This window comes from Oncorhynchus keta, chromosome 1, assembly GCF_023373465.1.
Source record: "Oncorhynchus keta strain PuntledgeMale-10-30-2019 chromosome 1, Oket_V2, whole genome shotgun sequence".
In the NCBI taxonomy this organism is placed as follows: Eukaryota; Metazoa; Chordata; class Actinopteri; order Salmoniformes; family Salmonidae; genus Oncorhynchus; species Oncorhynchus keta.
The window spans coordinates 17,350,415-17,375,083 of NC_068421.1; the positions used below are offsets into that span (position 1 = coordinate 17,350,415).

General features: G+C 47.4%; 1 protein-coding gene and 1 long non-coding RNA gene across 8 annotated transcripts in view; one reads left to right on the forward strand and one right to left on the reverse strand.

Annotated features, from left to right (window-relative positions):
- The window catches only part of LOC118392345 (phosphatidylinositol 4,5-bisphosphate 3-kinase catalytic subunit beta isoform), a 92,643-nt gene extending 68,041 nt beyond the window's left edge, over positions 1–24,602 (reverse strand). Inside the window, exon 1 of one of the 2 annotated variants that reach the window (XM_035784300.2) lies at positions 24,110–24,602. The gene's annotated coding sequence lies outside the window, so the exon portion shown is untranslated. Of the gene's footprint in view, positions 1–19,138; positions 19,158–24,109 lie in introns of those variants that run through there. The other variant, XM_052511005.1, reaches the window with a different exon arrangement.
- LOC127925784 (uncharacterized) lies at positions 14,913–16,396 on the forward strand. 6 transcript variants are annotated; one of them, XR_008122543.1, is made up of 4 exons: positions 14,913–15,965; positions 15,998–16,159; positions 16,192–16,225; positions 16,354–16,396. It is a non-coding gene; the product is annotated as an uncharacterized LOC127925784 (long non-coding RNA). The 6 variants fall into 6 exon arrangements; XR_008122271.1 differs by lacking the exon at positions 16,192–16,225 and having other exon boundaries at positions 14,913–15,737; positions 15,900–15,965; positions 16,258–16,364; XR_008122497.1 differs by lacking the exon at positions 16,192–16,225 and having other exon boundaries at positions 16,290–16,383.
- Positions 24,603–24,669: the final 67 nt, after the last annotated feature.

Below are 24,669 nucleotides of genomic sequence, written 5' to 3' on the forward strand. Positions count from 1 at the left end.
TCGTCCTCACGATTGCTGTACACCTTTATAACATGTTAAAGCTTGATTATGAACTTAGTTTGATAAGTTTAGTCGACATATAATATGTAAGTTTGACGTTTTGGTGCGCATCCACTTGACTTTTGGCTACATTTAAATCGAAATGTGTCGTGTTTGAGAACTGAAAGACAGACTGCAAAACTAACCGCTGTTTTTGGTAAGTATAATTCCTTCCAGGTCTTCTGATGGAAGAACAGCAAAGGTAAGGGAATATTTATGTGGTAAATTTGGGTTTCTGTGGACTCCAAGATAGAGGAGCCATAATGCTACTTTTTGAGCGCCGACTCATAGTATAGCCTAGTGAACGAAACCTGTAACGTAAAAAATAAATGTAACACAGCGATTGCATTCAGAAGAGTGTATCTAACTATATATATGTAGAACATGCATATTTAGTCAAAGTTTATGATATGTATTCCTTGTTAGCTGACGTTATCTGCCGGAGCTATCGTCATTTCTCAGGACATTTGAGTAGCATTTTTTGAACGATGCATCATTGTAAACAGAGATTTATGGATATATATAGCATATTATTGAAAAAAACATAAATGTACTGTGTAACATGTTATATTACTGTCATCTGATGAAGATTTCAAAAGGTTAGAGCATTATTTTTCTTTTAATCCTGCGTTTGTTGATTGCATATTTTTTTCAACTTGGCTATGCAAATTAGCTGTGTCTTCGGTGGTGGTTTGACATAAATATGTGCTATGTTTTCGCCGTAAAACATTTTAGAAATCTGACTTGCTGGTGTTTATCTTTCATTTAAGCCATTGGACTTGTTAATGTGTGGAGGTTAAATATTTTTAGGAATATTTTTGCGTTCCATGCGCCACCTTCTAGCTGAACGCGGGGGGTGTTCCCAAATTGGAACCCTAGTCCCCTTCTGGATACTATAGTCATGTTTCACATTAGATTTATTAACTACAAAAAGGTAACATGTGTTTTTAATTCTAGTGCTGCTCTGCACACAAGCTTATTAGCTAGCTAGCTGGTCCAACATCAAACCAACTCGAAGGTTCAAAGGCATTCAAAGTTCCTCCATAAAAGTCACTCCTCCCTAGGTATTATTCTATGGGCCTAATTCAGATAATGCATGTCATAAGATGCCCAGTGCTTCAAGGAAAGCTTTCTCAATTCTCTCTCCTCACCCGCAAAATTTCAGTTACATCACACCCTACACTGACTGGCAGCACAGTGAGTGTCTTTCATTATGACTCAACGAAGCTGTTACGGCAAAATACAACTTTCCTATACAGACTAAACCGCTTACCCATCTATTTCAGAAAGGAACAATAACAACCTATATTTGTCCCCCATTAGAACAGGTTCAGAACTTTATTTTGCTGGTGTGAAAATTGGAACCGAATTTTAAAAAATATGGTTTCGTTCAGAACGAAACGATTGGAAAATGATTTATGTTCCATCCCCTGGTGTGGACCATGATAATTCCTTAGTGATGTGGACAGAGGAACTTGAAGCTTTCGACTCGCTCCACTACAGCCCCATCGATCAGCTCCTTTGTCTTGCTCACATTGAGGGAGAAGTTGTAGCCCTGACCTCCTCCCTATAGGCTGCCTCATCGTCGTCGGTGATCACGACCACTGTCGTGTTGTCAGCAAACTTGACGATGGTGTTGGAGTCGCCCCCGTGTTGATGGTAGGCATGGTGGATGGGTTGTTCCCTACCCTCAACGCCTGGGGGCAGCCCTCAGGAAGGCCAGGATCCAGTCGCAGAGGGAGTTGTTCAGTCCCAGAGCTTGGAGGGGATTATGATGTCCAAGGCTGAGCTGTCGTCAATGATCAGTATTCTTACATTGGCATTCATTTTGTCCAGGTGGGTGCATGCAGTGTGGGGTGCAATAGAGATCGTGAAATGTGTGGACCTGTTGGGACAGTATATGAATTTGAATGGGTCCAGGGTGTTTGGGGTGGTGGTGTTGTACATGTGACATTCAAATTTGAAACTGATGTGAGCAATGAAGAGCCTTTTAAAACATTTCATGGCATAGTGACAGTCATTCAGGCAGGTTACCTTGACGTTCTTGGGCACAGCGACTATGGTGGTCTGCTAGAAACAAGTTGGTATTACAGACTGGATTAGGGATAGGTTGAAAATGTCAGTTTAGACACTTTCCATCTGGCCCCGTGGCCTTGCGAATGTTGACCCGTTTAAAAAGGACTTACATCGGCTACAGAGAGCGAGACCACACGGTCAGTGAGTGTTTGAGAAGGAATGAGGAGAGAGAGATGTGGTTCTCTGAGTGTGAGACACACACACACACACACACACACACACACACATACATACCCTTCAACCAAAGAGGCATTTCACTCCCCCTCTTTCCTCTCCAGCCAAGAGTAGACAACAGGTATTGCAAGCACTTCAACTCAGATATTTCTGCAGCTCACCCTTCCTCCTGTTCCCCATCCCCCCTTCCTCCTCTTCCCCATCCCCCTTCCTCCTCTTCCCCATCCCCCTTCCTCCTCTTCCCCCTTCCTCCTCCCTCCTCTTCCCCATCCCCCTTCCTCCTCTTCCCCATTCCCCCTTCCTCCTCTTCCCCATTCCTCCTCTTCCCCATTCCCCCTTCCTCCTCTTCCCCATCCCCCTTCCTCCTCTTCCCCATCCCCCCTTCCTCCTCTTCCCCATCCCCCTTCCTCCTCTTCCCCATCCCCCTTCCTCCTCTTCCCCCTTCCTCCTCTTCCTCCTCTTCCCCATCCCCCTTCCTCCTCTTCCCCATTCCCCCTTCCTCCTCTTCCCCATTCCCCCTTCCTCCTTCCCCATCCCCCTTCCTCCTCATTCCCCCTTCCTCATCTTCCCCATTCCCCCTTCCTCATCTTCCCCATCCCCCTCTTCCCCATCCCCTTCCTCCCCTTCCCCATCCCCCCTTCCTCCTCTTCCCCATCCCCCTTCCTCCTCTTCCCCTTCCTCCTCTTCCCCATCCCCCTTCCTCCTCTTCCCCTTCCTCCTCTTCCCCATCCCCCTTCCTCCTCTTCCCCATCCTCCTCTTCCCCATCCTCCTCTTCCCCATCCCCCTCCTCTTCCCCATCCCCCTTCCTCCTCTTCCCCATCCCCCCTTCCTCCTCCCCATTCCCCCTTCCTCCTCCCCATTCCCCCTTCCTCCTCTTCCCCATCCCCCTTCCTCCTCTTCCCCATCCCCCTTCCTCCTCTTCCCCATCCCCCTTCCTCCTCTTCCCCATCCCCCTTCCTCATCCCCCTTCCTCCTCTTCCCCATCCCCCTTCCTCCTCTTCCCCATCCTCCTCTTCCCCATCCCCCTTCCTCCTCTTCCCCATCCCCCCTTCCTCCTCTTCCCCATCCCCCCTTCCTCCTCTTCCCCATCCTCCTCTTCCCCATCCCCCTTCCTCCTCTTCCCCATCCTCCTCTTCCCCATCCCCCTTCCTCCTCTTCCCCCTTCCTCCTCTTCCCCATCCCCCTTCCTCCTCTTCCCCATCCCCCTTCCTCCTCTTCCCCATCCTCCTCTTCCCCATCCCCCTTCCTCCTCTTCCCCATCCCTCTTCCCCATCCCCCTTCCTCCTCTTCCCCATCCTCCTCTTCCCCATCCCCCCTTCCTCCTCTTCCCCATCCCCCCTTCCTCCTCTTCCCCATCCCCCATCCTCCTCTTCCCCATCCCCCATCCTCCTCTTCCCCATCCCCCATCCCCCTTCCTCCTCTTCCCCATCCCCCTTCCTCCTCTTCCCCATCCCCCTTCCTCCTCTTCCCCATCCCCCTTCCTCCTGCATAAAAAAACAGTGTGCAGGTGAGGTTGGAAGCCCAAAGGGGCTTATATGAAAACCACCAGCCCCCCAAAAGGAAAAAGGTTGTTCAATTAGTTAAAAAGTATATTAATTCTAAATTGTACATAATATACTTAGTACACACATACCACAAAATTACCCTGCTGTTTACATAAAGCACATGTATTACACCACCTCCGTCATTTAAAGGGCCATATCCCCTCACTATGGGCAGAGGAAATGTAAACTCTGTGGTATGGTAGATAAACATACTGCAGGCACACACACGAGGAGGAAGGCTGCAGACTTCCTGTGTTTTCCCAATGGCAAAGATGGCCAATCTTGTTAAGGAGGGCGTGACCCTGGGCAGCCCAGGAAAACATGCCAGAGTTTAGTTGTGTTTTTGTTTGTCTGTTCACTACACAGTGACACTCAGGATGGAACACGCCAACCACCTTTAAGGGACTGGATAAATTCACAGAAAGAGAGCGATGAAATGGTCGTAATCAAATATACTGCACGCAGTCACACACACAGTCCATTCTGAGTTTCTCCAGAATAGGGTTTGGAAATGGACAGCTAAACATGTCAGACAAACAAGCAGACACACACACACCGCAAAAAACCCTACAAGCGGCAGACTCATGCTCATTCCAGGAACTGTGTGGCTGTAGCAGTACTGATACGATCTTGTAGTCTGGAGAGTCAATGTTTAACTGACTGGATGGATTCATAGGGATCTGGGCTTATCAAAGCTCTCACATCACATGACCCAATACATCCAAGAGCTGTGTGTTCCTCAGTCTGTCAGTGTCTTCTTTTATGTGCGTGTCTGAATGAGAGTACGGTTCATTGCCATCTGTGAGTCTGTGTCAGTCTCGGCCTGTATCGCTCTACCAGGAAACCCTGATGCTCAACGCTAACCAAAACGCAACACAGCCCACAAATCAAATGTTATATTTGTCACATGCTTCGTAAACAACAGTTGTGGACGAACAGTGAAATGCTTACTTATGGGACCTTCCCAACAATGCAGAGAAATATATAGAAAAAAATAACAAGGAATAAATACATAATGAGTAATGATAACATGGCTATATACACTGGTACCAGTACTGAGTCGATGTGCAGGACAATAAGGTAATTTTGGTAGACTTGTACATATATGTAGGGGTAAAGTTACTAGGCAACAGGATAGATAGACAGTAAGAGCAACAAATGTGACGAGTCAAAATAATTAGTGCAAAAAGGGTCAATGCAGATAGTTAAATCAATAGCTACCAGGACTAACTACACAAAACAAAAATAAAACGCAACATTATTCCCATGAGCTGAAATAAAAGATCCCAGACATTTTCCATACCCACAAAAAGCTTATTTAACATTTGTTTACATCCCTTTAACTGAGCATTTTTCCTTTGTCAAAATAATCCATCCCACCTGACAGGTGTGGCATATCAAGAAGCTGATTAAACAGTATGATCACTAAACAGGTGCAGTTGGTGCTGGGGACAATAAAAGGCCACTAAAATGTGCAGTTGTCACACAACACAATGCCACAGATGTCTTCAAGTTGAGGGACCGTTCAATGGCAGGCTGACTGCAGGAATGTCCACCAGAGCTGTTGGCCGAGATTTTAATGTTCATTTCTCTACCATAAGCCACCTCCAATGTCTTTTTAGAGAATTTGCCAGTACGTCCAGCCAGCTTCACAGCCGTAGACCACATGTAACCACGCCAGCCCAGGACCTCCACATCCAGCTTAATCACCTGCAGAATTGTCTGAGACCAGCCACCCTGACAACTGATGAAACTGTGGGTTTGCACAACCGAATAATTTCTGCCCAAGCTGTCAGAAACAGTCTCAGTGAAGCTCATCTGCGTGCTCGTCGTCCTCTTCAAGGTCTTGACCAGACTGTAGTTCGGCGTCGTAACAAACTTCAGTGGGAAAATGCACACCTTCGATGGCCACTGGCATACGGGAGAAGTGTGCTCTTCACGGATGAATCCCAGTTTCAACAGTACTGGGCAGATGGCAGGCAACATGTATAGCGTCGTGTGTGGGCAAGCAGTGAGCTGATGTCAACATTGTGAACAGAGTACCCAATGGTGGTGGTGGGGTTATGGGGTCACGGACAATGAACACAATTGCATTTTATCAATGGCACATAGATACTGTGACAAATTCCTGAGGCCCATTGATCGTATCATTCATCCGATACCATCACCTCATGTTTCAGCATGATAATGCACAGCCCCATGTTGCAAGGATCTGTATTACATTCCTGGAAGCTGAAAATGTCCTAGTTCTTCCATGGCCTGCATACTCACCAGGCATGTCACCTATTGAGCATGTTTGGAATGCACTGGATCCACAGGGTGTTCCAGTTCCAGTCAATGTCCAGCAACACAGAGCCATTGAAGAGGAGTGGGACAACATTCCACAATCAACAGCCTGATCAACTCTTATGTGAAGGAGATGTGTCGCGCTGCATGAGGCAAATGTTGTCACCCCAGATACTGACTGGTTTTCTGATCCCCGCCCCGAAAATGTTTTCCATTTATGGCATCTGTGACCAACATACGTATATCTGTATTGACAGTCATGTGAAATCAATAGATTAGGGTCTAATTATTATTTTTTCCTTATATGAACTGTAACTCAGTAAAATCTTAGAAATGTTATGTTGCTTTTATATTTTTGTTCAGCATAATTAGCAGTCTTATGGCAGAGACACAGGGGCGCAGTTATTGATCCATTCCTGTAAAACAGCACACCCCTCTACTAGAAAGGAGGAGACTAGAACTAGATCCACCGTCCGTCTAATCTGCCTGGAACCACAGTAAAAAAGGGCTTTGTTGTTCAAGCTTTGCAGGCTAAAATAACACTGGGCTCTTCACTGAATCAATGGCTAACTAGCGGGCAGGCTCATGGCACTAGTCGAACAACGACAGCGTGACGTAGCACTCTGCACAAAGCCGTGGTGGATGATGCCGGTCTGGGTGCTGCATCAGTGCTCTGAGCGTAGAAGCTTACACAGACAGAAAGCCTTCACACACACCGAGTATACACTTCTTCAAAAATAGTCAGAAATAATCGAAGATAAACATTAATGGCATATTTCTTAAGTTAAGTTTTTGCAGAGGAGTTCTTAGTCGCTCAATTTTGCATCTGACAAAGATGTTTGGTGCAGTATTTCTCAAGTGAAAAAATATGCATGAGGACAAATAGTCTCTCGTTGAATGACAGGCACTTCCTTTAAGAATCCCTGCTGTTGACCAATCGCGGAAGAGAGAGGTCGTAGACTTTGGCTTGCCTCAAGAAAAAAAACAAGGTGCTCAAACAGTTCAAAGCAAACAAAAATGTCACAAAATCTCATTATATACGAACAAACTATTCCGAACGGTTTTGTCTGGGAAGCATGCAGACACCTTCATCCAATTTAGTTTTTTAAATACCTTTTCTTAAATTAGGAACATTTTCTATAACTTTGACTTCGGAAATGTGGAGTAGATCTGGAGAAAAACCACAAATTGAATCACTTTTTAGATTAAGTTCACAGGGGTGTAGGATTTCCATAGGCAAGAAGTAACAGCCCATTTTTCACCTTGTCTAGAGAACATTGCCTACATGACATGAAGGCAGACCCGTATCAACTGACTAGATCTGAAGACCCACCACAACCTAATCTGCCACCTTTAAAGAATTCCCAAACGGTTCCACTCTTATCACTGTACCAACACCACACTGGCAGCCTGGCTCAGTCAAACCCTTTCTACCACTTACCTTTCCCATCACACACCCCCTTCCTCTCCTCCACCCACTCCCTCTGTGGTATGCAAGGAATGTAGATTCTGAGGGGTGAATCACACCCTCCCCACCCAACTCTGTCTCCCTCTCTCCACCTCCCCACTGACCCCACTCCCACTTCTTACCCATGTCCTGCTACCCCCCACCCCCAGAACTATACCACCCCCTTTCATTACATTCCAAAATGGCACCCCCTGAGGTGTAGTGTCACCATCTCAACACTGTGTCTTCTTATATCACCAGAGGCTGCTGAGGGGAGAACAGCTCATAATAAAACAAGGCCTCAATACACACTTAGTGTTGATAGTACCTTCAAACCATGAGTGTCTCAGAGCACAATGATCCACTTACTGTTATCTCAAGCTAGATCGGTTGTCCTTCAACCTGAGAGCCATTTGGGATCCATTCAAAATGCTGCACTTACAATCTCCATTGAGCATGTTTTAAAACCAGGACTAGGCTTAATATCTGGGTCTGAGTTAGGGTTATATATATCTGTTAACTGAGTCTCAGTTGAGCATGTTTTAAAACCAGGACTAGGCTTAATATCTGGGTCTGAGTTAGGGTTATATATATCTGTTAAATGAGTCTCAGTTGAGCATGTTTTAAGACCAGAACTAGGCTTAATATCTGGGTCTGAGTTAGGGTTATATATATATCTGTTAACTGAGTCTCAGTTGAGCATGCTTTAGGACCAGAACTAGGCTTAATATCAGGGTCTGAGTTAGGGTTATATATATCTGTTAACTGAGTCTCAGTTGAGCATGTTTTAAGACCAGAACTAGGCTTAATATCTGGGTCTGAGTTAGGGTTATATATATATCTGTTAACTGAGTCTCAGTTGAGCATGTTTTAAGACCAGAACTAGGCTTAATATCTGGGTCTGAGTTAGGGTTATATATATCTGTTAACTGAGTCTCAGTTGAGCATGTTTTAAGACCAGGACTAGGCTTAATATCTGGGTCTGAGTTAGGGTTATATATATGATAACTGAGTCTCAGTTGAGCATGCTTTAAGACCAGAACTAGGCTTAATATCTGGGTCTGAGTTAGGGTTATATATCTGTTAACTGAGTCTCAGTTGAGCATGTTTTAAGACCAGAACTAGGCTTAATATCTGGGTCTGAGTTAGGGTTATATATATCTGTTAACTGAGTCTCAGTTGAGCATGTTTTAAGACCAGAACTAGGCTTAATATCTGGGTCTGAGTTAGGGTTATATATATCTGTTAACTGAGTCTCAGTTGAGCATGTTTTAAGACCAGGACTAGGCTTAATATCTGGGTCTGAGTTAGGGTTATATATATCTGTTAACTGAGTCTCAGTTGAGCATGCTTTAAGACCAGAACTAGGCTTAATATCTGGGTCTGAGTTAGGGTTATATATATCTGTTAACTGAGTCTCAGTTGAGCATGTTTTAAGACCAGGACTAGGCTTAATATCTGGGTCTGAGTTAGGGTTATATATATCTGTTAACTGAGTCTCAGTTGAGCATGCTTTAAGACCAGAACTAGGCTTAATATCTGGGTCTGAGTCAGGGTTATATATATCTGTTAACTGAGTCTCAGTTGAGCATGTTTTAAGACCAGGACTAGGCTTAATATCTGGGTCTGAGTTAGGGTTATATATATCTGTTAACTGAGTCTCAGTTGAGCATGCTTTAGGACCAGAACTAGGCTTAGTATCAGGGTCTGAGTTAGGGTTATATATGTGATAAATGAGTCTCAGTTGAGCATGCTTTAGGACCAGGCTTAATATCTAGGTCTGAGTTAGGGTTATATATGTGATAACTGAGTCTCAGTTGAGCATGCTTTTAATCCAGGACTCGGCTTAATATCTGGGTCTGAGTTAGGGTTATATATATATATATATCTGATAACTGAGTCTCAGTTGAGCATGCTTTAGGACCAGAACTAGGCTTAATATCTGGGTCTGAGTTAGGGTTATATATCTGATAACTGAGTCTCAGTTGAGCATGCTTTAGGACCAGGACTAGGCTTAATATCTGGGTCTGAGTTAGGGTTATATATATGATAACTGAGTCTCAGTTGAGCATGTTTTAAACCAGGACTAGTCTAGGTTTGGGAAAACTGGCCCTAGTAGTTGTACTCTTCACATCCTCTCAGCAACAACTAGACAAGATGATGCCGGCAGGTGTGGCAGCTCTGCTTCTAACTCCTAAGCAACTTTAAACAAGCATTTCGCTACACCGCAATAACATCTGATAAATATGTACAGTACCAGTCAAAAGTTTGGCCAAACATACACATTGAAGGGTTTTTCTTTATTTGGACTATTTTCTGCCAAGAGTGTTGAAAGCTGTCATCAAGGCAAAGGATGGCTACTTTTAAGAATCTCAAATATATTTTGATTTGATTAACACTTGTTTACTACATGATTCCATATGTAATTTCATAGTTGATGTCTTCCCTATTATTCTACAATGTAGAAAACAGTCAAAATATAGAAAATCCCTTGAATGATTAGGTAGAACCAATAACATCTGCTAAATATGTATGAACTCGGCCTCCCGTGTGGCACAGTGGTCTAAGGCACTGCATCTCAGTGCTAGCTGTGCCACCAGAGACTCTGGGTTGCGAACCCAGGCTGCAACCGGGATCCATGGGGCGTAGCACAATTGGCCTAGCGCCATCCGGGTTAGGAAGGGTTTGGCCGGTAGGGATATTCTTGTTTCTTTGCTAACTAGCGACTCCTGTGGTGGGCCGGGTGCAGTGCATGCTGACCAGGTCGCTAGGTGCACAGTGTTTCCTCCGACACATTGGTGCGGCTGGCTTCCAGGCTGGATCCGCGATGTGTTAAGAAGCAGTGCGGCTTGGTTGGGTTGTGTATCGGAGGACGTGTGGCTTTCGACCTTCGTCTCTCCCGAGCCCGTGCGGGAGTTGTATCGATGAGACAAGATTGTTAGTAATTACTATTGGATACCACGAAATTGGGGAGAAAAATGGGGGTAAAATTCACACACACAGAAAAGGCTCCTTTAGTCTTAATCACACACTAATCTCAGTGATCAAGAGCACATTCTCTCACACACACAGGCTCGCTCTCTCACACACAGGCTCGCTCTCTCACACACACAGGCTCGCTCTCACACAGGCTCGCTCTCTCACACACACAGGCTCACACACACGGCGCGCTCTCACACACACACGCGCTCTCACACACACACGCGCTCTCACACACACACACACACACACGCGCTCTCACACACACACGCGCTCTCTCTCCGCGCGCTCTCTCTCTCTCGCGCGCTCTCTCTCTCGCGCTCTCTCTCTCTCTCTCTCTCACGCGCTCGCTCTCTCTCTCTCACACGCGCTCGCTCTCTCTCTCTCACACGCGCTCGCTCTCTCTCTCTCTCACACGCGCTCTCTCTCTCTCTCTCACACGCGCTCTCTCTCTCTCTCACACGCGCTCTCTCTCTCTCTCTCTCACGCGCTCTCTCTCTCTCTCTCACGCGCTCTCTCTCTCTCTCACGCGCTCTCTCTCACGCGCGCTCTCTCTCTCACACACGCACGCGCTCTCTCACACACGCACGCGCTCTCTCACACACGCACGCGCTCTCTCACACACGCACGCGCTCTCACACACGCGCTCTCTCTCACACACACGCGCTCTCTCTCACACACACACACGCGCGCGCTCTCTCACACACACACGCACGCGCTCTCTCACACACACACGCGCGCGCTCTCACACACACACACGCGCTCTCTCTCACACACACACACGCGCCCTCTCTCACACACACACACGCGCCCTCTCTCACACACACACACGCGCTCTCTCTCACACACACACACACACGCGCGCTCTCTCACACACACACACACGCGCTCTCTCACACACACACACACACACGCGCTCTCTCTCACACACACACACACACACACTCTCTCACACACACACACACACGCGCTCTCTCACACACACGCGCTCTCTCACACACACACACGCGCTCTCACACACACACACACACACACACACACACACGCGCTCTCTCACGCGCGCTCTCTCACACACTCACGCGCGCTCTCTCACACACTCACGCGCGCTCTCACACACTCACGCGCGCTCTCACACACTCACGCGCGCTCACACACTCACGCGCGCTCTCTCACACACGCGCTCTCTCACACACACACACACACACGCGCTCTCTCACACACACACACGCGCTCTCTCACACACACGCGCTCTCACACACACACACACACACACACACGCGCTCTCTCACACACACACACACACACACACACACGCGCTCTCTCACGCGCGCTCTCTCACGCGCGCTCTCTCACGCGCGCTCTCTCTCACACGCGCTCTCTCACGCGCGCTCTCTCACACACTCACGCGCGCTCTCTCACACACACTCACGCGCGCTCTCTCACACACTCACGCGCGCTCTCTCACACACACTCACGCGCGCTCTCTCACACACACACACGCGCGCTCTCTCACACACACTCACGCGCTCTCTCACACTCACGCTCTCTCACACACACACACACGCTCTCTCACACACACACACACGCGCTCTCTCTCACACACACACACACACACACACACGCGCTCTCACACACACACACGCGCTCTCACACACACACACACGCTCTCTCTCACACACACACACGCTCTCTCACACACACGCTCTCTCACGCGCGCTCTCTCACACACACGCGCTCTCTCACACACACGCGCTCTCTCACACACACACACACACACACACACACACACACACACACACACACACACACACACACACACACACACTCACACGCGCTCTCTCACACACACACACTCACGCGCACTCTCTCACACACTCACGCGCACTCACACACACACGCGCTCTCTCTCGCACACACGCGCTCTCTCTCGCACACACACGCGCTCTCTCTCGCACACACACACACGCGCTCTCTCTCGCACACACACACACGCGCTCTCTCTCGCACACACACACACCCGCGCTCTCTCTCGCACACACACACGCGCTCTCTCTCTCACACACACGCGCTCTCTCTCGCACACACGCACACGCGCTCTCTCTCGCACACACGCACACGCGCTCTCTCACGCACACGCGCTCTCTCTCGCACACACACACACGCGCTCTCTCTCGCACACACACACACGCACACACACACGCGCACACACACGCGCGCGCTCTCTCTCTCGCACACACACGCGCGCTCTCTCTCTCTCTCTCGCACACACACACACGCACGCTCTCTCACACACACACACACGCACACACACGCGCACACACACGCGCGCGCTCTCTCTCGCACACACGCGCGCTCTCTCTCTCTCTCGCACACACACGCGCGCTCTCTCTCTCGCACACACACGCGCGCTCTCTCTCTCTCTGTCTCGCACACACACGCGCGCTCTCTCTCTCTCGCACACACACGTGCACTCTCTCACACACAAACACAGGAATGCAACATAGCACACATTACGCTCTCACCAAACACACAGGTCCTCAAGGGGGCTTTACAGAGGACCCTGCGTCATCACGGCCTGGCCGTAATCTAAAGCACAAGCACAATACACAGCCACACTAGGACACTTATATTACAGCTCTATTACACACTTAAAGTCCATACATTTGAATGATCTAAGAGAACTGTGATGGTGTGAGAGGAATGTGTGTTTCACTCTTTACCTTAACCCCTGTTCTCCCAGATGGGAGGGGGCTGTGTGTGAGGGGGATATAGTTGTCAGAGTACCCCTGTTCTCCCAGATGGGAGGGGGCTGTGTGTGAGGGGGATATAGTTGTCAGAGTACCCCTGTTCTCCTCCCAGGTGGGAGGGGGCTGTGTGTGAGGGGAATATAGTTGCCAGAGTACCCCTGTTCTCCTCCCCGGTGGGAGGGGGCTGTGTGTGAGGGGGATATAGTTGTCAGAGTACCCCTGTTCTCCCAGCGGGGAGGGGGCTGTGTGTGAGGGGGATATAGTTGTCAGAGTACCCCTGTTCTCCCAGATGGGAGGGGGCTGTGTGTGAGGGGGATATAGTTGTCAGAGTACCCCTGTTCTCCCAGATGGGAGGGGGCTGTGTGTGAGGGGGATATAGTTGTCAGAGTACCCCTGTTCTCCTCCCAGGTGGGAGGGGGCTGTGTGTGAGGGGAATATAGTTGCCAGAGTACCCCTGTTCTCCTCCCCGGTGGGAGGGGGCTGTGTGTGAGGGGAATATAGTTGTCAGAGTACCCCTGTTCTCCCAGATGGGAGGGGGCTGTGTGTGAGGGGGATATAGTTGTCAGAGTACCCCTGTTCTCCTCCCAGGTGGGAGGGGGCTGTGTGTGAGGGGAATATAGTTGCCAGAGTACCCCTGTTCTCCTCCCCGGTGGGAGGGGGCTGTGTGTGAGGGGAATATAGTTGTCAGAGTACCCCTGTTCTCCCAGCGGGGAGGGGGCTGTGTGTGAGGGGGATATAGTTGTCAGAGTACCCCTGTTCTCCCAGATGGGAGGGGGCTGTGTGTGAGGGGGATATAGTTGTCAGAGTACCCCTGTTCTCCTCCCAGGTGGGAGGGGGCTGTGTGTGAGGGGAATATAGTTGTCAGAGTACCCCTGTTCTCCTCCCAGGTGGGAGGGGGCTGTGTGTGAGGGGGATATAGTTGCCAGAGTACCCCTGTTCTCCTCCCCGGTGGGAGGGGGCTGTGTGTGAGGGGGATATAGTTGTCAGAGTACCCCTGTTCTCCCAGATGGGAGGGGGCTGTGTGTGAGGGGGATATAGTTGTCAGAGTACCCCTGTTCTCCTCCCCGGTGGGAGGGGGCTGTGTGTGAGGGGGATATAGTTGTCAGAGTACCCCTGTTCTCCTCCCCGGTGGGAGGGGGCTGTGTGTGAGGGGGATATAGTTGCCAGAGTAGCCCTGTTCTCCTCCCAGGTGGGAGGGGGCTGTGTGTGAGGGGGATATAGTTGCCAGAGTACCCCTGGATGTACCCCTGACTGAACAAAGGTCTGGCCCAGCCTAGGTCATGGTGCAACACACACACACACACACACACACACACACAGGTGAGAAGGAGTAGCAGACATTTCCATGATGTCTGCTCACCAGTGCACAAATACTAGCACAATATATTGTACATGTACATTAAAATCCACACATGCACATTTTTTTGCGTCGGTGTCACACAACACACCTTATCTGTGTGAGTGATGTACAGTATTTAGTTAAGAACAGCCAGAGGTCAGGTGGTAAACAACAGGCAGATGAGGGAGAGGTACTGCAGCCCAGACGGACCAAAGTGTCCAGGCCGGGTGGGTCCATCTATCTCACAGCAGGGCAGGGAAGAGAAGGTTATGAGGTTTATTCACCTTAATTAATACAACTAGAAAATATCCCATAGTCATCAACTGAAAATGTCCCTGACTGTACATACACAGAGAAGGTAGGCAGCAGGTAGCCTAGTGGTAAGAGCGTAGGAACGGCAGGTAGCCTAGTGGTAAGAGCGTAGGAACGGCAGGTAGCCTAGTGGTAAGAGCGTAGGAACGGCAGGTAGCCTAGTGGTAAGAGCGTAGGAACGGCAGGTAGCCTAGTGGTAAGAGCGTAGGAACGGCAGGTAGCCTAGTGGTAAGAGCGTAGGAACGGCAGGTAGCCTAGTGGTAAGAGCGTAGGAACGGCAGGTAGCCTAGTGGTAAGAGCGTAGGAACGGCAGGTAGCCTAGTGGTAAGAGCGTAGGAACGGCAGGTAGCCTAGTGGTAAGAGCGTAGGAACGGCAGGTAGCCTAGTGGTAAGAGCGTAGGAACGGCAGGTAGCCTAGTGGTAAGAGCGTAGGAACGGCAGGTAGCCTAGTGGTAAGAGCGTAGGAACGGCAGGTAGCCTAGTGGTAAGAGCGTAGGAACGGCAGGTAGCCTAGTGGTAAGAGCGTAGGAACGGCAGGTAGCCTAGTGGTAAGAGCGTAGGAACGGCAGGTAGCCTAGTGGTAAGAGCGTAGGAACGGCAGGTAGCCTAGTGGTAAGAGCGTAGGAACGGCAGGTAGCCTAGTGGTAAGAGCGTAGGAACGGCAGGTAGCCTAGTGGTAAGAGCGTAGGGACGGCAGGTAGCCTAGTGGTAAGAGCGTAGGGACGGCAGGTAGCCTAGTGGTAAGAGTGTAGGGACGGCAGGTAGCCTAGTGGTAAGAGTGTAGGGACGGCAGGTAGCCTAGTGGTAAGAGCGTAGGAACGGCAGGTAGCCTAGTGGTAAGAGTGTAGGTAGGCGGCAGGTAGCCTAGTGGTAAGAGTGTAGGGACGGCAGGTAGCCTAGTGGTAAGAGCGTAGGGACGGCAGGTAGCCTAGTGGTAAGAGCGTAGGAACGGCAGGTAGCCTAGTGGTAAGAGTGTAGGGACGGCAGGTAGCCTAGTGGTAAGAGTGTAGGTAGGCGGCAGGTAGCCTAGTGGTAAGAGCGTAGGAACGGCAGGTAGCCTAGTGGTAAGAGTGTAGGGACGGCAGGTAGCCTAGTGGTAAGAGTGTAGGGACGGCAGGTAGCCTAGTGGTAAGAGTGTAGGGACGGCAGGTAGCCTAGTGGTAAGAGTGTAGGGACGGCAGGTAGCCTAGTGGTAAGAGTGTAGGTAGGCGGCAGGTAGCCTAGTGGTAAGAGAGTAGGGACGGCAGGTAGCCTAGTGGTAAGAGTGTAGGTAGGCGGCAGGTAGCCTAGTGGTAAGAGCGTAGGGACGGCAGGTAGCCTAGTGGTAAGAGTGTAGGGACGGCAGGTAGCCTAGTGGTAAGAGTGTAGGGACGGCAGGTAGCCTAGTGGTAAGAGTGTAGGGACGGCAGGTAGCCTAGTGGTAAGAGTGTAGGTAGGCGGCAGGTAGCCTAGTGGTAAGAGCGTTGGGCCAGTAACCGGAATGTCGCTGGTTCGAATACCCGAGCCGACAAGATGAAAAAATATATGTCCGTGTGCCCTTGAACAAGGCACTTCACCCTTATTTCGCTCCAGGGGTGCAGTACTACTATGCCTGACCCTGTATAACGACACATTTCACTGCAACTATTTCGGTCACATATGACAGTGTTTTGTAAGGTTCACTAAAACTACAGTACATATACATCTGTGTGTCGACCACCATCTGTGTGTGTTGTGTGCGTAACTGTAGCAGTTATGTAGCAGCCTTAAGGCGGCGTTGTCATGGTGAGTAGGGCAGTGTCACTCCCTCAAGTTACAGAGAAGTCTAAATCTCCAGGTCAGGACCACATCCCTCTTCTCTACCTCAGTCTACCCTTGCCGGACAACTCCAACTGAATTCTTCCACTACTCTATGTTCACTACAGACTTCAGTCAGACACTGCCATCGTTGAAGTCATTTGCAGTGATGTCAAAATGAGGAGTGTTGTACAAAACAAAGCCATTAGCGATTGGATCATCTAACCAGAGTATCAAAGCCAATGACGAATTTACAAAACAGTACTTTACTCACAGGTGTCCTGGCTTTGGCCCAACCCATTTGTTTCTGTGACCAATCAAAATGATTAGAATGTGTCTGCATTCTAGAAATTGTCAGGGAGGTACTCCGATTCAGACTCATTGCGGAGAATAAACTAACGTCCGTGGGCATAGCATTTGGCCAGAGCAAGGAGTTTGGATAGCCTGGGAAAGTCTACCCCTCTCATCAAGCTCTTCTTCTCTAACTGTACTTGCCTCACTTCTCTTTGTCTACAGTATAGCCATCCAACCCCATTCTACACCAAGCAAACCTCAATCCAACCCCCATTCTAAATTAACCCTCAATTCAAAACTAGATCTGTCTATGCCCATCTGCATCTTTCTTTCCTTCCATTGACCTCTCAACTTCTATTTCCTCTCTCCTTTACAAAACAAAGTAATTAGAGGTTGACCGATTAATCAGAATGGCCGATTAATTAGGGCCGATTTCAAGTTTCATAACAAATGGAAATCTGTAATTTTGGGTGCCGATTTGGCCTATTTAAAAAAAAAACACCTTTATTTAACTAGGCAAGTCAGTTAAGAACACATTCTTATTTTCAATGATGGCCAAGGAACAGTGGGTTAACTGCTTTGTTCAGGGGCAGGACAGATTTTTATCTTGTCAGCTCAGGGATTCAATCTTGCAACCTTACGGTTAACTAGTCCAAAGCTCTAACCACCTGCCTCACGAGGAGCCCGCCTGTTACGCGAATGCAGTAAGAAGCCAAGGTAAGTTGCTAGCTAGCATTAAACCTAAATCAATCATAATCACTAGTTATAACTACACATGATTGATGATATTACTAGTTTATCTAGCGTATCCTGCGATGCATATAATCGATGCAGTGCGCATTCACGAAAAAGGACTGTCGTTGCTCCAACGTGTACCTAACCATGAACATCAATGCCTTTCTTAAAATCAATACACAGAAGTATATATTTTTAAACCTGCATATTTAGCTAAAAGAAATCCAGGTTAGCAGGCAATATTAACGAGGTGAAATTGTGTCACTTCTCTGATGAGTCAGGGTATATGCAACAGTTTGGGCCGCCTGGCTCGTTGCGAACTAATTTTCCAGAATTTTACATAATTATGACATAACATTGAAGGTTGTGCAATGTAACAGGAATATTTAGACTTATGAATGCCACCCGTTAGATAAAATACAGAACAGTTCCGTATTTCACTGAAAGAATAAACGTCTTGTTTGAGATGATAGTTTCCGGATTCGACCATATTAATGACCTAAGGCTCGTATTTCTGTGTGTTATTATGTTATAATTAAGTCTATGATTTGACAGAGCAGTCTGACTGAGCGATGGTGGGCACCAGCAGGCTCGTAAGCATTCATTCAAACAGCACTTTAGTGCGTTTTGCCAGCTCTGCCATTTTTGACTTCAAGTCTATCAACTCCCGAGATTAGGCTGGTGTAACCGATGTGATGTGAAATGGCTAGCTAGTTAGCGGGGTGCGCACTAATAATGTTTCAAACGTCACTCGCTCCGAGACTTGGAGTAGTTATTCCCCTTGCTCTGCATGGGTAACGCTGATTCGAGGGTGGCTGTTGTCGTTGTGTTCCTGGTTCGAGCCCAGGTAGGAGCGAGGAGAGGTACGGAAGCTATAGTGTTACACTGGCAATACTAAAGTGCCTATAAGAACAGCCAATAATCAGGTACAAATGGTAGTCATTACAAATGGTATAGAGAGAAATAGCCCTATAATAACTACAACCTAAAATGTCTTACTTGGGAATATTGAAGGCTCATGTTAAAAGGAACCACCAGCTTTCATATGTTCTCATGTTCTGAGCAAGGAACTGAAATGTTAGCATTCTTACATTGCACTTTTACTTTCTTCTCCAACACTGTTTTTGCATTTTTTTTTAAACCAAAATGAACATGTTTCATTATTTATTTGAGGCTAAATTGATTTTATTGATGTATTATATTAAGTTAAAATAAGTGTTCATTCAGTATTGTTGTAATTGTCATTATTACACATACATTCGGCCAATTAATCGGTACGGATTTTTTTTGTCCTCCAATAATCGGTATCAGCGTTGAAAAATCTAAAATTGGTCGACCTCTAAAACTAATGTATATTAACCTCCCCTTCTATCCGCCTTTATTGTTTACCTGCATAGCTGTACCTCTCCTGTCTGCCTCTTCCTTTCTCCCCGATGTTCATCGCTCCTCCTCTGAATTCCTCTGCAGGTCTTGGCTTGTGAAGCAGGAAAGAGGAGAATTCCACTTTCCTGGCTGTTCTCTGGTTCTCTTACTGGACATGTCATACTTCCTATGTCTGCCTGTATATATATATATATATACACATGTGTCCTCATCTGAGGATATTAAGCCACAGAAGGTAGTTGGCTCGTGGGATACAACTGTTTGATGGGGCATGACACACACCCACCCCAAACATACACACACAGGAGCACAGCTGCTCACACACTGGCTTCCTTTCAGATTTCCAAGAGGATATTACACAAGCCATCAATGGCTGTGAGGGGTGACTCCATTTGACTGTGACAGCAGGAAGTGTGGGTGAACCAGTTAGGGAGAGAGGGGACAGTTGAGGAGGATGGTGGGTAAACCAGTTAGGGAGAGAGGGGACAGTTGAGGAGGATGGTGTGTGAACCAGTTAGGGAGAGAGGGGACAGTTGAGGAGGATGGTGGGTGAACCAGTTAGGGAGAGAGGGGACAGTTGAGGAGGATGGTGGGTGAACCAGTTAGGGAGAGAGGGGACAGTTGAGGAGGATGGTGGGTAAACCAGTTAGGGAGAGAGGGGACAGTTGAGGAGGATGGTGGGTGAACCAGTTAGGGAGAGAGGGGACAGTTGAGGAGGATGGTGGGTAAACCAGTTAGGGAGAGAGGGGACAGTTGAGGAGGATGGTGGGTGAACCAGTTAGGGAGAGAGGGGACAGTTGAGGAGGATGGTGGGTAAACCAGTTAGGGAGAGAGGGGACAGTTGAGGAGGATGGTGTGTGAACCAGTTAGGGAGAGAGGGGACAGTTGAGGAGGATGGTGTGTGAACCAGTTAGGGAGAGAAGGGACAGTTGAGGAGGATGGTGTGTGAACCAGTTAGGGAGAGAGGGGACAGTTGAGGAGGATGGTGGGTGAACCAGTTAGGGAGAGAAGGGACAGTTGAGGAGGATGGTGGGTAAACCAGTTAGGGAGAGAGGGGACAGTTGAGGAGGATGGTGGGTGAACCAGTTAGGGAGAGAGGGGACAGTTGAGGAGGATGGTGTGTGAACCAGTTAGGGAGAGAGGGGACAGTTGAGGAGGATGGTGGGTGAACCAGTTAGGGAGAGAGGGGACAGTTGAGGAGGATGGTGGGTAAACCAGTTAGGGAGAGAGGGGACAGTTGAGGAGGATGGTGGGTGGCAGCAGTATTTGCAGACGCAGGTGTCTCATTCCTTTAACAAGAACACTGACTACTGTGCAAAACACACCCGACCTCAACTGTATTGTATAAACAGGCGGTGGTGAGTACATTTCCATGAAGAGTACTTGATACATTGGAAAGACTGAACAAAAACACCGAAATACAATGCTATTTGGCCCAAAACGGAGAGTACACAGGAAAGCTTTGACTATGTAGTCTCAGTGAGCATAGCCTTGCTATTAAGAAAGGCCGCTGAAGGCAGACCTGACTCTCAAGAGAAGACAGGCTATGTGCACACTGCCCACAAAATGAGATGGAAACTAAGCTGCACTTCCTAACCTCCTGCCAAATGTATGACCATATTAGAGACACAGATTTCCCTCAGATTACAGATACAAAGAATTTGAAAACAAACCCGATTTTGATAAACTCCCATATCTACTGGGTGAAATACCAGTGTGCCATCACAGCAGCAAGATGTGTGACCTGTTGCCACAAGAAAAGGGCAACCAAGTGAAGAACAAACACCACTGCAATTACAACCTATATTTGTTTATTTATTTTCCCTTTTGTACTTTAGCTATTTGCATATCATTACAACACTGTATATAGACATGACATTGTAATGTCTATTCTTTTGGAACTTCTGTGAGTGTAATGTTACCTGTTCTTTATTTCACTTTTGTAGATCATCTACTTCACTTGCTTTGGCAATGTTAACATGTTTCCCATGCCAGAAGAGGAGACACACACACTGCAACTGGCTAATTTAAAGGTGTAGGAAGCGTAGAAACCAGTCCTTTTAGCTATCACTGTTCACTATGAGGAGATCAAAGTTCTCATGCGACGCAGATCTTTTAATAACTTTTACTCCGTCATTAAGTTTCTTAGGAGAGGCCTGGTTGTGGAGTAAATAGCAGGTTGTCTAAAGGGCTGCATTGTTAAGGAGACTGACGTCAGCAGCGTTATCAGTGCCCCCCACCACCTCAGAGGGGGCTTGAGAACAGCCCCGCCCAACATGGGGCTGCCTGGCCCGCAGCCAGATTAATAATCTCTCCTCTGTTTCCCACAGGGTTAACAGACCAGCTCAAAATAACATTATCCTTCAAGAGAGAACTAAATACAAGTCCAATTGATTAGTAGACACATTTCAGTGAGAAGCTACAGTAAATACTTAACATTATCTGTGTACAATCAGAGCTCCAAATGTCAACGTAGTCATGACGTGTTCACCAATGATCCTCGCTTTCTGCACTATTGAACACAGTACAATCATGAGGCTACACACAAACCCTTTTAATAGTTTCAAATTATCACTCACAAACAGAAAATTCAGATCTAACCTTTCTTTCCGATAAGCGCATTAAAGCTCTGAAATATAATTTGTTGGCCACCCTCTGGGAAAATTCTTAAAATAGTGTGTGTATGTGTGTGTAGAGCACAGCTACTATAACAGTGTGTGTGTTTCTGTGTGCGTGTCTGTGCTTGTGTACTGTATGTGGAAATAAGTCAAGTGTGTGTATTAAGTGTTTATGCAGACAAATTGTCCCCTCGGAGGAACAGAGTTCTCTCTCACATGACTGAGAGAAATGCTCCATTCATGGCTCTAGTCCCCACCACCTCTCCCCCAGACCCCGTGTGTTAGTGCTCCGGGGCTGTGTGTGTGTGTGTGTGTGTGTGTGTGTGTGTGTGTGTGTGTGTGTTGTAATTTGCTCTCATAGCCACACTATAGTAGACACACACTCCTATTTGTGTCCCCGACGGTCCCCTGACCTGTGACATCATGGCTCCCTCGTCTCATCCGGCTGGGAAGCTTACTGACTTACTGTCACATGGTGCTTCGGTCCCAGCCAGGCACTGATTCACAAAACCAACACCACTGCAAACACACACAGTCTGAATCCAATGATTATTTAGACAATAATAGAGCAATGAGATTTGTGTGTGGAGTGAGATGGTAAAGAAAGAAGAGAGAAACATGTCTGAGTTGTAACACGTGTCAATTCCGTTGTCTTATCTTGAATGGGAGTGAACCAGGTGTGTGGACCAACTGTACACATCTCAGTCATACAGTGAAGCTAAGTCACATACTGTTTGTATCCACTTTAACCACTATAGAATATGCTGCCAAATAATTATACCTGGCCTACTTAAAAATGCACTATACAAAAATCACTCTACCATTTCCTGGTCCCTAAAATTCAAATAGTTTACCTAATTTCAGTATGTGACAAAACAACCAAGTATAATCATTGTGCCATCTAAACCACTGTAAAATATCTTTACCATAACCAAAAATATAGCATTTTCAGCTGTTTAAAGCTGGTGTCCACAACCTAAAATAAAAGATGCAAAAATGAAACTTAAGACAGAGACGCATAGAAATAGTGCACATAGGACAGATCTACCACGTCTTAGACTTGTTTTCAACGAGAATGACAGACCTATAACTTATATTTCTATGTGAATTTCGTCAGGTCGCCCAAAAGGTTAATATTGCTGCTTTAAGGGAGAACATCTGAGATACAGACATGCTCAAACTTGCATGAGCATTTGAGTTCATGAAATATAAGTAAAATTGCGACACTTAATTCACTAATATTTTAAAAGACAGGTAAGGTGCGTCATCACATTGGCTAAGCAATAACTATGTCAAAGTCTCAAAGACATAGGCCGCTTGGAATTATAGTACTAGACATTTGTTTTTTGTCACTAAGTGTGCTCGGACGTAGCCTATCCAGGTGCTGGCAGAGGCCTACAAGCTGACAAAGTGGGGCAAAAGGCCTGGCGAAAATGACAATGTGCTACCTCAATTACTTGAATAACATATTCATACATTTTCGGGGACATGGCAGACAGTCATCTATAATGGCATTGACAGGCAGGCAGTCATGACTCGACTCCAGAAATGCACTATCCATCGGTCAACTGCTAAATTCTACCCAAGCCTCACCAAAAACTTCCCGGTTTGAGAACTACCGCGAGACAAACGTCGATGCGATTTGCCCTATTTTACCACTCTGCCAATGTTCCACGGCGGGATTCCCTTCCGTTTGAGAACGCGAAGGCATAGATTATTATTTATTTTTTAAATCATGACATAACCAACAGCAAAGAAAAGCTATGGTATCAAGTGTAGCCTAAACATGTCCCCATTGTGTCATCCGTAACCTAAAGTCAAACCGTGGTTCTGTATAGACTGAGATCAGGCGAAAAGCAGCAGCGACTGCGTCAAACCAGAGTTTTAATGACACCAAACAAGTCACCAAACAATATTATAAAACGACACCTAACATACCCGAGCCAGCTGCTTTGTAAATAAATAGCCTAATCATTTTGAGACCAAAACATGTCGCTGCTTTCAAAGGCCCATATTAATAAACGAGTACAATCCGGTGATATTTTGCATAGTCTACCTAACTCGGGGGGTTGTAGTTCACATGGTCCCTGGTGTGGGCGAAACTTACGGATGAGAACACTAGGGAAAAGGCAGAAAACGTCATTGGGTGCTCAGAGAGCAAACCAATCATGAAACTCGTTTCGAAACGTTGCCTATTGTTTGACACAAATATGAAACTAATATTTTCCCGACAAAAGTGCAAATGTAGCTTATAACTTCAAACAACAATCTGGGTGAGGTCTCGACACAACATAGCACTTCAACTCCACCTCGGTCGATTTGCTCAATGACTCCATGTAGGCTAGTGCCAGGGACTTACCTTGAGTTATATTCTTGTTGGGAATATGAAAATAACGACCGTACGAATGAGGAAATAGGCCTAGTTAAAAGTTATTTTCTCTCGATTGAATCCACAAGAACGACAGTTTTTCTCGCGTTTGAATCCACAAGAACGAGAGTTAGGCTTTAGAAAAAGAATATGCCGATGCGTGGCAAGAGCCCGCTGTCTTCTCCCTGCAGGACAATGCGGCCAGGTAGGCAGATCGGCGTTGGCTTCCTGTTTTTCAGAAGGTGAAAAACGCACAGCTCAGTTGCTGTTCGTTTTTTTTCTTATTCTCTCCCTTCCCTTTCTCCCCCTCCCTGCGTAGACTACACTGTTCTTGCAGCCGCCTAGTGCTCAGCCGGCTTTGCATCTCCTATATTCATATCCCCGGCATGTAACTTCGGGCTAGAGATTTCACCCGGAAACACAAAGTTCTGAAACCTCTCCAACTAATTGGGATGGGAAAAAAACGCGAGTGGAATTTGCCAGTTGAAACATTCCAACGCTGCCAAAGGCGCGTCGATTATCCCGGTGCATTATTTTGGGAGGGGGTCGCG